This window comes from Pseudonaja textilis, chromosome 2 (assembly GCF_049901715.1).
Source record: "Pseudonaja textilis isolate UNSWEBS1 chromosome 2, rPseTex1.2, whole genome shotgun sequence".
Classification (NCBI taxonomy): Eukaryota; Metazoa; Chordata; class Lepidosauria; order Squamata; family Elapidae; genus Pseudonaja; species Pseudonaja textilis.
This window is the reverse complement of record NC_141991.1, coordinates 137,149,501-137,171,849: the sequence shown is the minus strand read 5'-3', so window position 1 is coordinate 137,171,849 and position 22,349 is coordinate 137,149,501.

Sequence of the window (22,349 nt, the reverse complement as noted above, 5' to 3'; positions counted from 1 at the left end):
GGGATTCTACAGGTTCGCACCTATTCGCTAGAACTGATTGTTAACATTCTAAGCAGTTTGGAGAACCGGTTGTTAGAAGAAATTACTGGCCTAATCCTGTAAGGAAGGCAGGAAGGAAACATTCTGGTGTTGCTTACAGAAACTGCCTCTCCATTAACCTTTATTACATTCTTGGCAGGACCAGACATCCTGTCTCAGGAACTTCTCTGGAATTGTTTTCCCCTCCTTTGCTGGTACTTTGCTTGTATGTAGTGACCATTCAAAGTTACAATGGCACTGAAAAAAAGTGTCTTACGACCATTTTTCACACTTACCACTGTTGCGGCATCCCCACAGTCACGAGAGGCCAGGCAAGGAGATGCGTGCCTCAATGTGAGTGATGTTGAGTGGGCCGCACCCAGCCAGTCACATGACCACCAAGCCATGCCCACCAATTAAGCCACGCCCACAGAACCAGTTGTTAAAAAAATTGAATCCCACCCCTGCCCCTGGGCTAGCGCATTTTTAAAGCCTAGACTATCGATAACATTCAGAAGCAGCTCACACAGATGCCTCTCTAATTCGGTGAATTATAAGAAAGAGAAGGCAAAGCACCATCACACTTGCAAGATTCAGATATTATAGCTAATCTCAATAAAGCTACTTTTAGCCTTACTGTGGAGCTGGCTTCCTGGTCTGTTCTACCCAGCATGACTGACAATGGCAATTTGCAGGTGCTGAGAACCACTTCCTTCAACATTGCCACCACGTTGGATATATGGGAGCTTGAGTGAAATTGGCATGAATTCTGTTTGTTTTCCCTTTTAACCAGAGCAACAGCTCACAGGCACTGAGGAGTGGGGAATGCCCAGAGAAGCAGGAAAAAAGTATCAAGGCTCCTTACAAACCACCACCACCACTTCTACGTATTGGTGACCTATCACTTGGGGCAACTTGCAAGTTGCCTAAACCCTCCATCCTAGTTTTACTCCCCACCTGCAGCCACACAACGATAAACAAGATCAACTTCCTGGGAAGTATATGGAAATTTCAGAAGGAATCTCCTTTTTTCAATACGTCTCCATGATGTCCACAATAAGCAATGAGCTTTTCCTCCCACCCAAACAAATAAATATCTAGAGACTTTCCCGACAGGTCCTCTTTCTGAATGGTTGTGGGGCTGTCTAAGAAATGAATGTGTTTGTTCTGCTTTTCAGTCAAAAGAAGAACTGTGCAAGGGCATAATAAACACAATTTTGTTCTATCACTCTGTGAGAGAAATGCTGCTCAAAGTTCAGTGTTGCATGGCAGCTCAGAGGTCCACGATCATCAAGCCAAGTTGGTTCCCCTCTCTCATGGCCATGGATCTGTAGCTTGGAAAAGTACAGCGCAGAGAGCAAAGGGCAGCTTTCATCAGCCAGGACTCTTTGTGCACAATCTACTGCTTTATCTGATCACTCTGTGCACGAGCAGATCACATTGTGATGTGATTCCTGGATCAGGAAGGATCCATCAGACCCTGATACTTCTGTCAGAGGCTTACCTCTGCTTGCAATGTGCACGTCCTTTGAATCCCCAGTGGCTTTTAATTCAGAAACTCAAAAGACAACTCAATCTTAGCAAAGAGCTACACATTCTAACCCCCCAAACAAGTGGGAAATTCCATAACTAAAAGTCTGTCCAACTGAAACTATTGCTGTTGCATAATGCTTATTAATGAATAATAGCATACACATCTGGTAGAATGCTGAAAGAATTGGGTTGGACTACTGAGTGCCCTGCCATTGTATTGAGCATACTCTAGTGCCTAAATATTATGGTGAGAGAGCATGTCTAGTTCCCCATTTAAAAAAAAATATTTTTGGCTGTTATTGCTATGAGGATGTGACATTTGATAGAGTTATTTATACAAAGAAAGTGTTCTACTGGGCAAGACTCAATCCTATGTGTGATGAAATACTTCCCTTAGTGTATTAATATACACTTTTGAGTCTTAATATAAGATACATACTGGTATTGTCGCAATTTAGAAATACTGGGAGTTGGATGCTGTAGAAAATTAATACATAAAATAAATGCTTGATAGTGGTTGGATTGATACAACAAGTCAACTCAATCTATAGACTAAGTAGGTTACATAAATTCAACCGGCGAGGTTTCCACACCATGGCTTATGCTTAAGAATGGCCTCTTCAAATATAATGTTTAATCCAGTTTAATTCCTTGTACTTGGACAAAGCTTTGCGGTTAATATAACTCATAGGAAAAATGTAGGTACTGCAGAGCTTGTTGTAACTGAATATTTATCATTTAGTTCATACTGCTAATAAATGGCTTATTAGTAATTGCACTCAGATCATGACATTTTACTATATCATTTGCCCATTAGATTTGCATTGGAGGTAATTCAGGTTTGTCTTAAAGGGGAGAGTTCTCTGTTTATGAAACTGCATTTATTGAGCATAATGTTTTGGACAAGAAATCATCAGAGGGACTTGCTTTGCTAGGATTCATCACCCCTATCCCCATAGCTTCTTGACAAAAGTTTATAGATGGAGATAAGACAGACCTTGCAAAAATAACGATAGTGATGTAATACATTTATACCACTCCCTGCACAAAAGCACATCAAAGTTATTTTCAATTTACACACAAAAAAAATAATATAAAAATTTTATGTAATAAAATTAACAGGAGAGGGGCGAAAACCCATCCAGCTAATAATCATTCAGAGAAGGTCTGTGTTAAGTTCGAGCAATGAGAGGCTAGACCAGAGCATTAACAAGAATGGCTTTATTCAAACGAATAAAGGGCTGTCGCGTCTGCTGGCTAACTAGCAGACATGCCCAGCGAACAGCGGCTGGCTCAACCCAGCAGCCGGCTTTTATAGCCGGCTGTCGAAGGGAGCCAACCAATGGGAGCAGCAAACGCCCCCGCAACATGAACGGACTTGGTTGGGGACTTCGGTCAGTCCCAAGGACATAACACCCCTTCCCCCAGATGTGAACACGTATAGTCTTTTAAATACGCTGGAGGTCTGTGCTGGCGCCCGGAGCGGCGTAGCTCTGGCGAGCCACTGTGTGGCACCGAGTTCGGGGAGCCAGACCTGGTTGGCGTTGGAGAGCGGTTTTGTTCTGGTACCGGACCTGGCACCTGTGGACAGTCTCTGCCCTCGGGTTGGTTTGTCACATAGTCTCTGTCCAACAACCCGGTGGCTTCACTGGTCATCAACGTTGGAGTCTCTGGCTGGCAGTCCTGGTCTACTGCCCGCTCCCTCAGTGGTGACAGATCTCTCTGCTGGTCCCCGGTTGGGCCCGGCTGTGGCGATTGGAGATTGACTGGAGTCCAGGGCTCTGCGTTGGTGTGACCGCTCCGGCGCTTCCTGATCTGGTCCAGGTGCCTCCGCCAAACGCGACTGTCTTCCAACTGAATTCGATACGATCTCGGACCGGTGATGGCCACGATCTTCCCTGGTACCCACAGTAGATCCCCGGCGTAATTCCTGACAAACACAGGATCCTGCAAGACAAAATCTCTGACCCCACTATCAGAACCAAGAGGAGTGTCGGGGCAGTAGTGGGGGTGTAGCCTGTCCAACACAGTTCTTAGGCGTCTGCCCATTAGGAGTTCGGCCGGGGATTTGTTTATGACCGTACAGGGGGTTGTGTGTTGGCTTAAAAGGAAACGGGAGAGTCTCGAATGCCAGTCTACTTGGTTGAACCTGGCCAATGCCTCCTTCGTTGATCTAACAGCTCTCTCTGCCAACCCGTTGCTGGCAGGATGAAAAGGGGCCGTGAGGATGTGCCGGATGCCCAGGTTGGTGACATACCGGCTGAACTCTGTTGATGTAAATTGGGGGCCATTGTCTGAGACCAGGGTGTCTGGCAGGCCGTGTGTCACAAATAAGCGGGTCAAGGCCTTGGCAATGGCTTGGGTGGTGGTCGTGGGGAGAATGGCCACATCGATCCACTTGGAATATGAGTCCACGACCACCAGGAAAGTCTTGCCGTGCATTGGTCCGGCCAAGTCAATGTGGAGCCGTGACCAGGGTGCGTTGGCACTCTCCCATTTAGTTGGTGTGGTGACTGGTGGTGATGGCCTGGATTCCTGACAGGGCACTCTCCCTTTTTAGTTTGAGACCATGCTGCCTGAACTTGTCTAATACCGCTCTGACTCTTTGGAAAAGTTGGGGTCTGTCCCTGGCTGAGACCAATATGTCGTCAAAGTAAGGAACTACGCCAGGGAGGCCTTGGAGTATTCGTTCCATTAATGACTGAAAGATGCCTGGGGCCACACTTACGCCAAATTGGAGATGTTTGCACCTGAATGCGCCTCTGTGAGTAACAATAGTTTGTAATTCGGCCGTTTGACTGTCAACAGGGAACTGCTGATATGTCTGTGACATGTCCAATTTGGCGAAAATGGTGCCAGGTTCGAATGTGTGCAACAGGTGCTGAATGACTGGGACTGGGTAAGCGCTAACCTGTAGGTAGCGGTTAATTGTGGTCTTATAATCAGAACAAATTCTTAAACTGCCATCTTTCTTCAGGGGTGTGACAATCGGGGTCTCCCACTTGGCAAAATCCGTGGATTCTATTACCCCTTGCCTAAGTAATTTGTCCAGTTCCGCGTCCAGCTTTGGGCGTATGGCAAAAGGTACTCTACGTGGTTTTAAACAGACGGGAACTGCCTGGGGGTCTACCGAAAAAGAAATGGGCGTGCCATTATAACATCCTAATTCACTACTGAATACATCAGAGTAGTCTGCATATAACGAGTCAATATCAGAAGCTGAGACAGCATGGACTCCCGTTATGCTAAGGCCGAGAGAGGGGAACCAATCCAACCCCAAAAGACTAGGGAGGGCACCGTCAACGACCACTAAAGGCAAATGGCCTTTGAAGGTTTTAAATTTAACGAGGAACTTGCCTTTGCCGAGTACTGGAATGTTCTTTCCTTGATAGTCTCTCAAGGTGAGATGGCACTTCTGGAGTTGGTTCCTCGATAGACTGGGCTGGAGTTTCTTGAGTGTGTTCCATGAGATGATTGAGAGCGCTGACCCCGTGTCAACTTCCATGCGGCAAGGCTTACCTTCTAGATAGATAGAAAGTGTGATTTTGTTAGAGGTATGAAAGGTGTGGTTAGCGTGATAGCACGTGTGACAGTTTTCTACTTGCCTTTGAGGCCCAGGAGAAGAATAAGAAGGAGACTTTTGAGCCCCACTGTGTGTTGCCTGGCAGACCCTGGCGATGTGGCCTTTCTTGTGGCAGTTGTTGCAGGTAGCGTTCCTGAACCTGCAAGCTGTCCGGGAGTGGGGTCCTCCGCAGGATAGGCACAAGAGAATGTGCTTGGGTGCGTTGCCGTTACCCTGCCTTGCCCCTACCTGTGGCTGTCTAGATGGCTTGAGACGATGAACGTCTGAGTGTTCAGTAGGGTCGTCCTCACTCACCGCCTCCTCAGAATGTACAGAAGTAGAGCTGGGTTTGGGTGCGGTGCCCTGGATTTCAGCGGCTGACTGGGTTGCTAGTTCTGCAGCTAAGGCTTCTTCGACAGCTTGGGAGAGGCTAAGATCCTTTCTGGCCAGTAAACGTCTCTGGAGCCTCAAGTCTTTGACCCCGCAGACGAGTTGGTCGAGTAACATGTCGTCCAAGTAATTTTTGAACTCACAGTGGAGAGCTGCTGTCCTCAGGGCAGCCATGTATTGATTGATGGATTCTCCCTCGGCTTGCTTCTTCATCCGGAAGGCGAAGCGTCTAGCGATCTGCGATGGTTTTGGCAAATAATGGTTGGAAAGCGTTTCCAACAGCTCAGCCCATGGGACGTTCTTGATTTCCCTTGGCGCGAAAAGTGCTGTGGCTGTATCGAAGACTGCGGCCACACAGTAACTAAGGAAGTAAGACTTCTTCCTGTGCTCCGCAGCATCAGCCAGACCGATGGCATCAATGTAGTGGTTGAAGCGGTTTCTATAAGAGTCCCACTTCTCTTCGTCCGGTTTAAATGGCGGGAAAGCCGGGTTGGAGTTCATCTTGGAGTTTCAGTCTGTTAACTGACTGATCTATCTCTCTGGGTAATACGAGGCCCTGAATGTGTTACCGTGAGCGTGGCGGCTGTGGCTGCAGCGCCTTACTTGCTCAGTGACTTCAGCTCTAGAGAGGTTTTTTGTATTTCACGCTCCCTGTTAGCGCTTAGCGGCTGTGATTATAGCGCTGTAACTGACAGCAATTTGAATTTCGCGCTCCTGGAGAGCGTAGGCGGCTAATGGCTGTAGCGCCGAGACTGTCAGTGATTCAATTGCGCGCTCCCTGGAGAGCGTAGTGACTGTGGACACAGACGCTCTTCTTTCGCTTCTTGCTCTTAGCGAGCTGGCCGAGCTCTCAGCGGCGCGGCTGCGGCTCAGCGCTGGGTGTGATTTCAACTCGATTTGTTGGTTGCTTCTGGTTAGCTTGATCCCATCCTCGTCGCCAGTGTTAAGTTCGAGCAATGAGAGGCTAGACCAGAGCATTAACAAGAACGGCTTTATTCAAACGAATAAAGGGCTGTCGCGTCTGCTGGCTAACTAGCAGACATGCCCAGCGAACAGCGGCTGGCTCAACCCAGCAGCCGGCTTTTATAGCCGGCTGTCGAAGGGAGCCAACCAATGGGAGCAGCAAGCGCCCCCGCAACATGAACGGACTTGGTTGGGGACTTCGGTCAGTCCCAAGGACATAACAGTCTGCATGTTTTCAACATCCAAATGAAAGTTATAACAATAGATGCCTTATAGGTTTTAAGGAAGAGATTCCAAAAAGGCCATAGATTTTTGGCCTTCTTGGTTGTTAGGTATCAGCAATAAAGTCATCTCTAATAATCACTCAGGCCTATATTGTAATGTTGAAGGTAATCCATTAGGTATCCTGGTGTCAGACACAAAGTATCAGGACCATTTGTAAGATTGCTGCATAGAAGACTTATTTTAACCTATACACAAGAATCTGGTCAACTAAAGTTCAACACTAAATTGGCACCAGACAAGGGTCAATGAAATTCAGAAAGGATTGGACTTGGAGCGCTTGTGGGAATGCAACAACTATGCTGATGATACACTTAACTCCACCCCCTAGCTCTGTCTGCTCTTCTCCTACATCTGGTTCACATTGATTAGAACCTGACACTTTATAAGCATAACCTCGCTTGGTATTTAACAGGTAGCCGCTGCAACTTCTTCAAGGACAGAGGAGTAATATGTCCACAGCCGAGAACCTCTTCAGCAACCTGGCCACATGGCCAGAGAAGTTTCTGCATCAAATTCAAGCATTGACTCACATAACACATTGCATTAATCTAAGCACAAAGTTGTCACCGTGTGAATAATATTAGATATCTTGAGTGGCTTAGTCAAAACCAAAATGGGTGGTTTTTGTCCAGAAACAGAGTAGAACCAGATCATTTTGCTCTAGATACAAATTGACATGTGTTTTTTTCTAGGCAAAATATCATGTTTTATGTAAGGGTAACAATGGGGGAGGGGGAGCCAAGAGGTGTTTCCTTGTTGATGCTACATGCATATCATACAAACGAGGATGTGAGAAGCTATGAAATATTAAAAACAGAGAGATACCTCTTTGCACAGCCGTTGTGATGTTGAGAAGGGCCCACGTGTCATCTAAAGGCTCACCCTCTTTTCCCATGGTTTGCCATATGGTCGCTGAGGGGAGGCGAGTGGGATTAGATGTTCAGCAGACCATGGGAAGAGGGAAGGGGCAAGTTACAGGAAATTTTAATTAGTCCAGAGCAGTGATGGGTTTCAAAAATTTTTTACCACCGGTTCTGTGGACGTGGCTTGGTGGGCATGCTTTGCATGCACATGCACGCAAACAGAGGGTTTGCTACTAACCTTCTCCTGCAATCCTGCACTCTCCCTATGTCTTCAACAGCTGACGTGCAGCAATCCACAGCCGCGCCGTGCAACTGAGCTTCAAAACCAGAAATAAAGGTCAGTATAGAGCCCGGATGGGAGGGCCCAGCAGCTGATCGTCGGAGTGAACTGGTTCACTCTCGGATGATCCTCAGAACTACTGGTTCAGCCAAACTGGGCCGAACTGGGAGAATACCACCATTGGTCCAGAGAAGGGGAAACATAAGGAAGAGGTTCAGCATAATTCTGCCTTAATCACACTACTTATAAGTTGTTCTGAAGAATTCCTTAGGAAGGCTACCAAGCAGTCGTGGTATTCAACCAGTTCGGCCCAGTTCTGGTGAGACAGTAGCTGCTGTTGGGCCCACCCACCCACCCGGGCTTCCACACTCACTTTTATCTGCTGAATTTGAAGCGCAGCTGCTTTGCATGGCACAGAAGAGTGCCGTGCGGCAGCTGCTGAAGGGACTGGGATCATGCAGGCTTGCAAGAGGTGAGTTAGAATGCCTCTGCACCTGTGCAAACGCATCTGTGCCTGCGCAAAGTGTGCATTTGGCACACGCGTGCACGCAAAGTGTGTGCACGTGCGCAAAGCTCGCCCACCAAGCCACGCCCACAAAACCAGTGGCAACAATATTTGAATCCCACCACTACTACCAAGATACTGTTACATTGCCCTGCTAGCAATAAAGATCCTTCCAGACATTGAAGTGGTTTTTGATTTCTGACAGCCACAAAGTGCTTGACAGTAGAGGTGGGAGGGAAAGGAAAGTGTTGGAAAAACCAAGACAGACAGGCTGGTGAGATATATGTACTGGTGTGCTATACTGAAAGCTGTTGAGACCCCCCAAAGAATAAATCCACAGGCCACATGAAGGAGGCAACTGTGGCTTTCATTTTGAAGGAGGGTTGTCTTACCCAACTTGTAAAATCCATTTGGAGTTTCTTCAGGTTTTCTTAGTTGATATCTGGAACAAAAAAAAAAATTCTTTATCTGCCAAACTTAGGCAATGTAGAATTTCAGAGCTTGGAGAACCTTCTGTGACCTCCAAGAATGAAGCTAAAAAGAATTCATTTATAATTATAATAATATTATAAATTCATTTATACTATAAATTCACTCGCCAAAAACAACACCAACCATAAAAACCTCCGATCTCGTCCTGACCTAACCTTACAGTAACATGCCCGCTCCCGTATACTATGCACAGAACTCAAAAATCATCTAGACAATGGAGAGAAGGACCTGTACATTGATTACCATGCAGACTGTATCAAAAGAAAGTCACACAACCCACAACTCAGCATCCAAACCTTCTTCAACCAATCCACCATCACCCAAGACTAGGCACGCACGACCCCAACTACCTCAATTCAAACTACAACTGGCCTTAAATGCAAGCTACTCAATGCAAGAAGTCTTGTAAATAAAATACCCGAATTTCTCCTCTTACTAAATATGGCTAAATTTGACATCATATTTGTCTGTGAAACATGGCTCAATGCATCTCTCCCTGACTCCACTACCTCAGTAAGAGGTTTACCGATCTGATCGAGAAATTTGTAGAGGAGGTGATGTTGCTATCTTCTATAAAAGTCCTTACATCTAAAAACATCCAAGTTACCCAAGAGCTTGCTCTTCCTGAGACCATTATCTGTGAACTGACCTTAAATATCACATTTCGGTTCTTACTATGTTACAGAGCCCCTGATTATGACATTGAACATGTAAACAAACTAAATACACTACTAACATGGGCAACATCCTGCCCACATGCTTTTATCTTTCTTGGTGACTTCAATCTACCTCATATTAACTGGACCTAAACGAATGTACAACTGAACCCATACATGCAACCTTCTCTCGCTGGGAGCGCCAGTGTTAAGTTCAGAGCAATGAGAGGCTGACCAGAGCATTAACAGAACGGCAACTAGCAGACATGCCCAGCGAACAGCGGCTGGCTCAACCCAGCAGCCGGCTTTTATAGCCGGCTGTCGAAGGGACCAACCAATGGGAGCAACAAACGCCCCGCAACATGAACGGACTTGGTTGGGGACTTGGTCAGTCCCAAGGACATAACAGTCTGCATGTTTTCAACATCCAAATGAAAGTTATAACAATAGATGCCTTATAGGTTTTAAGGAAGAGATTCCAAAAAGGCCATAGATTTTTGACTTCTTGGTTGTTAGGTATCAACAATAAAGTCATCTCTAATAATCACTCAGGCCTATATTGTAATGTTGAAGGTAATCCATTAGGTATCCTGGTGTCAGACACAAAGTATGCAGGACCATTTGTAAGATTGCTGCATAGAAGACTTATTTTAACCTATACACAAGAATCTGGTCAACTAAAGTTCAACACTAAATTGGCACCAGACAAGGGTCAATGAAATTCAGAAAGGATTGGACTTGGAGCGCTTGTGGGAATGCAACAACTATGCTGATGATACACTTAACTCCACCCCCTAGCTCTGTCTGCTCTTCTCCTACATCTGGTTCACATTGATTAGAACCTGACACTTTATAAGCATAACCTCGCTTGGTATTTAACAGGTAGCCGCTGCAACTTCTTCAAGGACAGAGGAGTAATATGTCCACAGCCGAGAACCCCTTCAGCAACCTGGCCACATGGCCAGAGAAGTTTCTGCATCAAATTCAAGCACTGACTCACATAACACATTGCATTAATCTAAGCACAAAGTTGTCACCGTGTGAATAATATTAGATATCTTGGTGGCTTAGTCAAAACCAAAATGGGTGGTTTTTGTCCAGAAACAGAGTAGAACCAGATCATTTTGCTCTAGATACAAATTGACATGTGTTTTTTCTAGGCAAAATATCATGTTTTATGTAAGGGTAACAATGGGGGAGGGGGAGCCAAGAGGTGTTTCCTTGTTGATGCTACATGCATATCATACAAACGAGGATGTGAGAAGCTATGAAATATTAAAAACAGAGAGATACCTCTTTGCACAGCCGTTGTGATGTTGAGAAGGGCCCACGTGTCATCTAAAGGCTCACCCTCTTTTCCCATGGTTTGCCATATGGTCGCTGAGGGGAGGCGAGTGGGATTAGATGTTCAGCAGACCATGGGAAGAGGGAAGGGGCAAGTTACAGGAAATTTTAATTAGTCCAGAGCAGTGATGGGTTTCAAAAATTTTTTACCACCGGTTCTGTGGACGTGGCTTGGTGGGCATGCTTTGCATGCACATGCACGCAAACAGAGGGTGTTATGTCCTGAGGACTCAAGGAGTTCTCACTCAGGTCCACTCACTTTACGTGGGCGTTATTCCCCCATTCCCATTGGTTGGCTCTCCCCAGCAGCCAGCTATAAAAGCAGGCTGCGGGGTCCAACCGGTTGCTGATTGCTGCGAGCCAGTTCCAGGCTTGGCAAGCACGGTCAGCCCTTTATTGTAAAATAAAGTGTTGTTGCACTCATGCTCTGGTTCTGCCTCTCATTGCTCAAACAAAACACTGGCGACGAGGATGGGATGGCTGCCGGAGGCACCTTGCAGCCGCTGAGTCACTGGCCGCCGATCCGCAGCCCAGGGAGAGCGATCGGCTGGCGACGGGGGAGACGCTGATCCGCAGCCAGAGAGAGCGGTCAGCCAACAATACGAGCGATCAAAAAGAGCAAACGCTGATCCGCAGCCAGAGAAAGCGGTCTGATTCAAAGTTAGAAGCGTCTGTAGCCGCTTGTTAGCCCCGCTGCAGGGAAAGTGAAGCGCTGCGAGCACGCAGCCGCTCTGTATTTGGCGCGAAATTCAAACGGGTGTCATTTGAATTTCGAGCCAGTAGGAGACACAGCACAGCGCTGTAGGAAGTCACTAGCGCCCACTTTTTGGCGCGAATCAAGACACCTCCAACGGCTAGCAGCCAACGTGGTAACCCAGAGAGAGAAAGAGAGGGTAGCAAAAACCTCTCCAGAGCTGATATCACTCACGAGCGCCCGTAGTCCCAGAGAGATTTTTTCCGCAGGTTGCCCAGCCGTTCCAGCACCATGAGTTCCAACCCAGTATTCCCGGCGTTTAAACCAGACGAAGAGAAGTGGGAGTCGTATAAGAACCGCTTCAATCATTACATCGATGCGGTCGGCTTGGCGGATGCGGGAGAGCATCGGAAAAATCCTATTTCCTAATCTACTGCGGAGCCACCGTTTACGATACCGCCGCAGCACTCGTAGCGCCGAGAGAATTGAAAAACGTTCCGTGGTCGAGTTGCTTGAGATCCTCACTAACCACTACGCTCCCAGGCCTTCACAAATCGCCAGGAGGTTCACGTTCCATATGAGGAAGCAATCAAGTAAGGAGACCATCAATCAATATATGCCGCCCTCAGAACAGCAGCCCTGCACTGCGGGTTTGGAACATACTTGGAGGACATGCTCCTCGATCAATTAGTTTGTGGGGTCAAGGATCTCAACCTACAGAGCGCCTGCTAGCAAAAAGACCTCAACCTCGCGCAAGCGGTCGAGGAGGCCCTAGCAGCCGAGCTAGCAACGAACTCAGCCACCGAAATTCAGGGCCCAAGTGCCAAGCTAGCATCGTTCCCGTCCATTCCGAAGAGGTGGAAGCGGAGGAAACCCACAACGATGAAAACGACGTCCACCGCCTCGCCAACGACAGACGGTCGCAGGTAGGGGCCAAACAAGAATACACAGGTCCACCCAAGCACATCACATTGTGCCTAGCCTGTGGGGGGATCGCATCAAAGGGCCACCTGCAAGTTTAAAGGAGCCACTTGCAACAACTGCCATAAGAGGGGGCACATTGCGAGAGTCTGCCAAGCCCCCCCAGAGTGCTGCACACAGACCCCCCGTCCTCGCACGCGGGACCACAGAGGCAAGTATTAAACTGTCGCACGCACCGCCTTGCCAGGCGTACTTGCCACGCTGTTAGTAAAATTTCTCTCTCCATTTCCCTAGAAGGTAAACCGTGCCACATGGAGGTTGACACAGGGTCAGCGCTCTCAATAATCTCGTGGAACACCCTCAAGAGACTCCACCCCAGCCTATCTACTACCCGGCTTCAGAGATGCCAGTTCGGTCTGAAGGACTACCAGGGAAGGCCATTCCCGTGATCGGCAGAGGCAAGTTCTTTGTCAGTTTTAGAGCTTTTAAAGGCCACCTACCTCTAGTGGTAGTTAACGGCAATCTACCCACCTTATTGGGGCTCGATTTTTTTCCCCACCTCGGCCTAGGGTTAACAGGAGTCCATGCTGTCTCAACCTCAGACACTGACTCCTTATTCGCTGACTACGCAGATGTGTTCAGCGAGGAGCTGGGGTGTTATAATGGAACCCCCATCTCGTTCACCGTTGACCCCAGGCAGTCCCAATCAGATTAAAACCACGTAGAGTTCCATTTGCTATTAGACCAAAATTAGACGCTGAATTGGATAAACTACTAAAACAAGGGGTCATTGAGCCAACAGATTTCGCCAAGTGGGAGACGCCCATCGTCACACCCTTAAAAAGATGGTAGCCTGAGAATTTGCTCGGACTACAAGACAACAATCAATAAATATTTACAAGTTAGCGCCTACCCTGTGCCCGTCATTCAGCACTTATTGCACACATTCGAGCCGGGCAGTATTTTTGCTAAATTGGACATGTCTCAAGCATATCAGCAGTTCCTGTTGATAACCAAACAGCGGAACTTCAGACCATCGTCACTCACAGGGGTGCCTTCCGATGCAAGCGTCTCCAATTTGGCGTAAGTGTTGCCCGGGTATTTTTCAATCCCTCATGGAGCGGATTTTACAGGGCCTCCCTGGTGTAGTACCCTACTTGACGACATCTTGGTCTCGGCCAGGGACAGACCCCAACTCTTCCAGAGAGTGCGAGCAGTGTTAGAAAGGTTCAGACAGCATGGCCTCAAGTTAAAAAAAAGAAAAATGCGCCATTGCCACTAGACAGGTGGACTTTCTGGGTTATAAAATTGACGCCTCTGGCATTCACCCCTGGAGTCCAAGGTTAGAGCAATCCACGAGCTCCCACACCAACCTCCAAAACGGAGCTACAAGCTTTCTTAGGGCTGCTGAACTTTTATGCATCCTTCTTGCCCCATAAAGCCTCAGTAGCCGAACCCCTACACAGATTACTAGACAAAAAGTCACCGTGGCACTGGGGGCACAAAGAAGACCAGGCGTTTAACGCCGTCAAATCACTACTTACGTCAGAGGCAGTGCTCATCCAATTCGACCCCAACCTTCCTTTAGTACTGGCAGCAGACGCATCCCCTTTTGGAATTGGGGCGGTCCTTAGTCACAGACTCCCCAATGGCGCCGAGGCCCCCATCGCCTTTTTCTCCAGGACGCTCTCGGCCACGGAGCGAAATTACAGCCAAATAGACAAGGAAGCCCTAGCAGCTGTTGCAGCCGTGAAAAAGTTTCATGAATTCCTTTTGGCCATTTCTTGAACTGGTCACCGACCATAAGCCCCTCCTGGGCCTACTGGCTGGCGACAAACAGACACCTCAAGTCCTTTCCCCTAGAATGACAAGGTGGACACTTTTCCTAGCGGCCTACTCATACAAACTTATTCACCGCCCGGGCAAAACTCTATCCCACGCCGACGCTCTCAGTCGCTGCCCCTTACCCGCTCCGGCTGAAGACCCAGCTCCTGTCAACGCCATTTTTGAAATCACCCAGTTGGACCTGCCCATCACCGCCCTTGACATCGCCGCTAAAACCAAGGCAGACCAAACGCTCGCCCAGGTGCTCGACTGGGTGAGGAGGGGGTGGCCGGGAGGCAACGTTGATAACAAATTCACACCCTTTAAGACTCGCATGCAGGAGCTGTCCAGTTTGCAGGGTTGTCTACTGTGGGGCACTCGACTGGTCATTCCGACCTCGCTGCGCACCCGAGTCCTGGAGGCGTTGCACGAGGGACACCCGGCATTGTGAGAATGAAGGCATTAGCACGCAGCTACGTGTGGTGGCCGGGTCTAGACGAGGACATTGTCAATTGGGTAAGTTCCTGCAGCATTTGCCAGGAATCCCGTCCTGCTCCCCCATCGCCACCCCTACCAGATGGGAGAGCGCCAACGCCCCTTGGTCTAGAATCCATATCGATCTGGCAGGCCCGTGCATGGAAAGATGTTCCTAGTGGTCGTGGACGCTTATTCCAAATGGATAGACGTGGCACAGCTATCCACGACCACCACACTAGCAATCACCAACGTGTTAACGCGCCTGTTAGATTACACATGGACTACCCGACTCCATTGTCTCCGATAATGGCCCACAGTTCGCATCAGTAGAATTCAGCCGTTTTGCTGCCAACCTGGGCATTCGCCACATATTCACAGCCCCATTTCACCCTGCCAGTAATGGGTTGGCTGAAAGGGCCGTCAGGACCACCAAAGAGGCCCTCGCTAGGTTTGGCAGGGATGACTGGCACCACAAACTCGCACGGTTCCTGATGAGCCAGCACTCAACCCCTGTGCAGTCACCAATAAGTCCCCAGCGGAACTTCTGATGGGCCGGCGCCTGAGGACTGTATTGGACAGATTGCACCCACAATACTGCCCTGACTCTCCCCTCGCTTCTACGTCGGGGGTTAGACATTTTTTGTTACAGGAACCGATATTCGCAAGGAATTTCGCTGGGGACCCACTTTGGATTCCAGGCGAGGTCATTGCCATCACCGGGCCGAGATCGTATAGAGTCAGGCTGGAGGATGGTCGCGTCTGGAGGAGACATATAGACCAGCTTAGAAGGCGCCTCAGCACCCTTGCCAACAAGAATCCAGAGTCTCCAGTCGAAGGGGAACCGCCTCATCCGCCGCCCAGCCACATCGTACCCAGCGACCAGTCTGCACCAGCGGTCGTTCCGGTCAGCACAAACTCGGACAACAGCGCCCAGAGAGTTGACCAGCCTGATCCAACCCACGAGAGCTCGACCCCAGTAACCAACCCGGTGGTTCCCGAGGATGCCCAGTCCAGAGAGAGTGTTGGCGACACTATGCCGGCTCGACCATCACAGACTGGTACCGAACAGACAGACAATGTTCCCGAGTTGCGCCGTTCCGGGCGCCAACACAAACCCCCCGTCTACCTCAAGGACTATGCATGTTCGCATCTGGGGGGAAGGGGTGTTATGTCCTGAGGACTCAAGGAGTTCTCACTCAGGTCCACTCACTTTACGTGGGCGTTATTCCCCCATTCCCATTGGTTGGCTCTCCCCAGCAGCCAGCTATAAAAGCAGGCTGCGGGGTCCAACCGGTTGCTGATTGCTGCGAGCCAGTTCCAGGCTTGGCAAGCACGGTCAGCCCTTTATTGTAAAATAAAGTGTTGTTGCACTCATGCTCTGGTTCTGCCTCTCATTGCTCAAACAAAACAGAGGGTTTGCTACTAACCTTCTCCTGCAATCCTGCACTCTCCCTATGTCTTCAACAGCTGACGTGCAGCAATCCGCTGTGCCGCGCGAAGCAACTGAGCTTCAAAACCAGGAAATAAAGGTCAGTATAGAGCCCGGATGGGAGGGCCCAGCAGCTGATCGTCGGAGTGAACTGGTTCACTCTCGGATGATCCTCAGAACTACTGGTTCAGCCAAACTGGGCCGAACTGGGAGAATACCACCATTGGTCCAGAGAAGGGGAAACATAAGGAAGAGGTTCAGCATAATTCTGCCTTAATCACACTACTTATAAGTTGTTCTGAAGAATTCCTTAGGAAGGCTACCAAGCAGTCGTGGTATTCAACCAGTTCGGCCCAGTTCTGGTGAGACAGTAGCTGCTGTTGGGCCCACCCACCCACCCGGGCTTCCATACTCACTTTTATCTGCTGAATTTGAAGCGCAGCTGCTTTGCATGGCACAGAAGAGTGCCGTGCGGCAGCTGCTGAAGGGACTGGGATCATGCAGGCTTGCAAGAGGTGAGTTAGAATGCCTCTGCGCCTGTGCAAACGCATCTGTGCCTGCGCAAAGTGTGCATTTGGCACACGCATGCACGCAAAGTGTGTGCACGTGCGCAAAGCTCGCCCACCAAGCCACGCCCACAAAACCAGTGGCAACAATATTTGAATCCCACCACTACTACCAAGATACTGTTACATTGCCCTGCTAGCAATAAAGATCCTTCCAGACATTGAAGTGGTTTTTGATTTCTGACAGCCACAAAGTGCTTGACAGTAGAGGTGGGAGGGAAAGGAAAGTGTTGGAAAAACCAAGACAGACAGGCTGGTGAGATATATGTACTGGTGTGCTATACTGAAAGCTGTTGAGACCCCCCAAAGAATAAATCCACAGGCCACATGAAGGAGGCAACTGTGGCTTTCATTTTGAAGGAGGATTGTCTTACCCAACTTGTAAAATCCATTTGGAGTTTCTTCAGGTTTTCTTAGTTGATATCTGGAACAAAAAAAAAAATTATCTGCCAAACTTAGGCAATGTAGAATTTCAGAGCTTGGAGAACCTTCTGTGACCTCCAAGAATGAAGCTAAAAAGAATTCATTTATAATTATAATAATATTATAAATTCATTTATACTATAAATTCACTCGCCAAAAACAACACCAACCATAAAAACCTCCGATCTCGTCCTGACCTAACCTTACAGTAACATGCCCGCTCCCGTATACTATGCACAGAACTCAAAAATCATCTAGACAATGGAGAGAAGGACCTGTACATTGATTACCATGCAGACTGTATCAAAAGAAAGTCACACAACCCACAACTCAGCATCCAAACCTTCTTCAACCAATCCACCATCACCCAAGACTAGGCACGCACGACCCCAACTACCTCAATTCAAACTACAACTGGCCTTAAATGCAAGCTACTCAATGCAAGAAGTCTTGTAAATAAAATACCCGAATTTCTCCTCTTACTAAATATGGCTAAATTTGACATCATATTTGTCTGTGAAACATGGCTCAATGCATCTCTCCCTGACTCCACTACCTCAGTAAGAGGTTTACCGATCTGATCGAGAAATTTGTAGAGGAGGTGATGTTGCTATCTTCTATAAAAAGTCCTTACATCTAAAAAACATCCAAGTTACCCAAGAGCTTGCTCTTCCTGAGACCATTATCTGTGAACTGACCTTAAATATCACATTTCGGTTCTTACTATGTTACAGAGCCCCTGATTATGACATTGAACATGTAAACAAACTAAATACACTACTAACATGGGCAACATCCTGCCCACATGCTTTTATCTTTCTTGGTGACTTCAATCTACCTCATATTAACTGGACCCTAAACGAATGTACAACTGAACCCATACATGCAACCTTCTACAATGCTGGGACTGGAACAACTAGTAACCAACAATGCTAGGCTTAACAACTGCCTCGATCTCATCTTCTGCAATAGTTTGAATTCAATTTATGGAATACAAATTAAAGAACCCTTTTCCAACAGTTACCACAACATGATTGACGTTTGTCTCAACATACATCCACACAAAAATCATCACTATGACAAAATCCCCAATTATAACTTTAAAAAGGCAGCTACGATCTTATAATTAACGATCTCTCTTCCCTTGATTGGCAATTTCTATTCACTGGATGCAATACTGTTGAAGACCATTACAACATATTCTTACTACAAATCAAAAGAGCCATCAAACTATATGTAACAATAACAACTCGCAAAACCAGGAAAAACAGATTACTCATAACAATAAGGAAGCTTCAATCCAAAAAGAGATCACTTTGGCGAAAAAACAAATCTGGTCACGTTGCCAACTTCAAAAGCCGATACAAAAATCTATGCCACCAGATAAAACTGAATGCACTAATTATCACATTAAACAAGAGGAAAACCTTCTACGCACAAATTCCACCCATGCTTTCTACAATTTTGTAAACAACAAACTAAAAGACTCAAGGTCCACCCCACCCCTGAAAGGACCTAATGGCAAAGACTGCAATGATGACACCATCAAAGCAAACCTCTTTAACACATTATTTGGCTCAATATTTGTAAACAGCAATGGATCAAGCCCAGTACTTCCTAGTCGAACCACAGACAACTACATATTGATTTTACAGAAGACATTGTTGAAAAAGCACTGTGTAATCCATCCTTATCTATTGGACCAGACAGAATATGTGCCTACTTCTTAAAAAAGCTATCCACTGCCATAGCCGAACCTCTAAGCATAATCTTTGAAAAATCTTTCAGGACCAGCTCCTTGCCAAAACTATGGTCACAAGCCACAGTCATCCCCATTTTCAAAAAGGGAGACCCCAGCCTAGTTGAAAATTACAGACCAATCTCCTTATGCTGCGTCACCTGTCATGGAATCAATTATTAACCAATCCATTATCCTCCACTTAGATACAAACAACCTACTCTCTAATAAACAATTTGGTTTCAGAAAAAAAAACTATCCTGTAATCTGCAACTCTTACACTGCAAAAACATATGGACTACACAACTCGATCAGGGCAAAGCAATAGACACAATCTACATAGACTTCTGTAAAGCCTTTGATTCAGTGGTACACAACAAACTACTACTAAAACTAAAATCTTATGGTATCTCTGGACACCTACATAACTGGATAGAAGCATTCCTGTCAAACAGACAAAAAATGCTCAAAATTGGGAGCGTCCTATCAAATTCGGTACCTGTCAACAGTGGTGTCCCCCAAGGCAGTGTTTTAGGACCAACTCTCTTCATACTCTACATAAATGACCTCTGTGATCATATTGAGAGCAACTGCACTCTCTTCGCTGATGATCTATAGCTATTCAACACCACAGACAATACTACTACCCTCCAAAAAGACCTTGACTATGTATCAGAATGGTCAATCAAATGGCAACTTCAAATCTCAACAAATAAATGCTCTGTCTTAACATATTGGCAGAAAAAATCAGAAAAGAAAATACAAGCTAAATAATCAAGACCTTGTTGAGGATCCAAACTTTGTCAAGGACCTTGGAATACTCATCTCTAATGATCTAAGTGCTAGAGCCCATTGTAACTACATAGCCAAAAAGGCATTAAGAGTTGTTAATCTAATCCTACGTAGCTTCTTCTCTGGTAATATCACACTACTAACTAGAGCATACAAAACATTTGCTAGACCTATACTTGAATACAGCTCATGTATTCAATGTATCATGTATCTGATATTAACACAATTGAAAAAGTCCAGAAATATTTCACAAGAAGAGTTCTCCGCTCTTCTACTCATTGCAGAATACCTTATGCCACCAGACTTGAAACTCTAGACCTAGAAAACCTAGAACTACGCTGCCTCCGGTCTGATCTAAATATAGTATATAAAATCATACATTGCAATGTCCTACCTGTCAATGAATACTTCAGCTTCAACCATAACAATACAAGAGCACACAATAGATACAAACTCAAGGTTAACCGCACCAAACTTGACTGCAGAAAATATGACTTCAGCAACAGAGTGGTCAATGTTTGGAATACTCTACCTGACTCTGTGGTTTCTTCCCTAAACCCCAAAAACTTTAACCTTAGACTGTCTACTATTGACCTCATCCCCTTCCTAAGAGCCCTGTAGGGGGCGTGCATAAGAGTACCAATCATGCCTACCATCCCTGTCCTATTTTTTATTTTTCTTATAAGTATCTATCTCATGTATTCAAAACTATATTTATTCTTATACCTGTATCTTGTAAGCGATTGACAAATCAAATAAATACTAAATACTAAATAGAATTGATTCTCTTGAACTGGGGTGGTGGGTGTTATGACTCCCCTTCAAAATTCAAACGAACAAAACAGAAAGCAGCCGTTTCACAATTAAATCAAACAGAAAGAAGTCTTACAAGATAATGGCTGGCAGAAACCACAGCATAAATCTTTACTCTGTCCGGCAAACCAGTCCTGGCAATAAATCTCCAGTCTCAGAGCTCCTTGCTGTAACATCCTCACTCAAATAGTCACTTTGTTCCTGGCAAAATGTACCAGCCCTTTTATACTCATTGAGGCAACGTGCTAATTTACTGACTCGCTCTTCTCATTCGCTCCAGCTGATTTTGCCTTCTCAACCATCTTCTATTTTTTACATTTAACCACAAATTTTCCAAGTTCTCATCTCCACTAGAACACTCTCTCAAAACTTCCCTGTCAGCCATTCCCGGCTGTTGATCAGATAAGGAACCAGAGGAGGTCAAAGGTCCTGACAATTCTAATACATCAGGTCTGTCGTCCTTTGTCACGTCCATCTCCTCATCCTGGTTATCATTCAAATCACTAAGCCACGCCGGCTCATATTTTTCTGCCATGACCTCCTCACTTGAACTCATATCATATCTTGGACATGGTACCAAGTACCCTGATGACAATGGGTATCACTGTTAGTCACGTAGTTTCGATGGCCAGGTCGCAATATTTCATGATTTTTTCCAGTTCTTTTTCTTCGACTCTGGCATTTCCTGGTACAGCAATAGCAATAAATTGTACACTTTGGTTTTCAACAACTGTGATATCTGGCATGTTGTGTTCCAAATGACGATCCATTTGTATTTGAAAGTCCCACAAGATCTTTACCTTATCATTTTTGACTTTCTACTTTATGTTCCCCTGACTTTTTGATACAGGAAAGTCATACTTTTTTACATTAATGACGAGTGGATTAATTTAGCAACTTGGTCAAGTTTAGAAACAGTTTGCACGATTTTGCTGCACTCATATATTAAATGTGAAACAGTTTCAACTTTGTCATTGCAAAGTCGGCAGTTTGGATTGTCAGTGGATTTTTGTATCTTCACATTCATGGCATTAGTTTGTAGTGCTTGTTCTTGAGTAGCAAGTATTAAACCTTCCATTTCTTTCTTGATGGTTCCCATCTTAAGCCATGTCCATGTCAAGTTGTTATTGCATTTTCCTTCAGTGTTTTTCAAGTGCTGTCTATGCAAAGCTTTGGTTTTCCAACCATTTAATCTGTCATCCAGCTGTTTTTTCTTATATTCTGAGTTTGTTTCTGTTGTTTTTATAATGTTCTCCATTTTCACAGCCTGCAGCAATTTTTCTGTACCTTGGTTCACATAATCATTCAAATTATTATTATTATAAACTTTTATTCATTAAACATGAAAGTCAGTCAACTGAACATTTAAAAATGTATCACAAATATCATTGAGTGGCTCTGATTATTGATACGGGTTGCTGCCAGCATCTTAGGTATCTATTATTATTACTATTGTTATTGTTATTATTATTGTTGTTGCTGTTATTTTAACTGGCTCTCATTTACAACCCATTCCACAGAATTCAGTGCAAAGTTTTTCACTTCTAGAAAATATACATGCATTTTCCTCTTAATAATTTGTGTTATCCTTTAGCTGTACAAAGGATTATTCATCTATTTATTTACAAGTTAATCATCTTTAAGTCATCTCTGCTCCTCTTAGGATTTCCTCATCTATATAGCAAAATTCTACAACACTAAAAACAACAGCCATGGTTATATATCCCTTTTGATTGGAAGGGATGTAAGAAGATGTGTGTGTCTTTTGTTCTTTTACATTT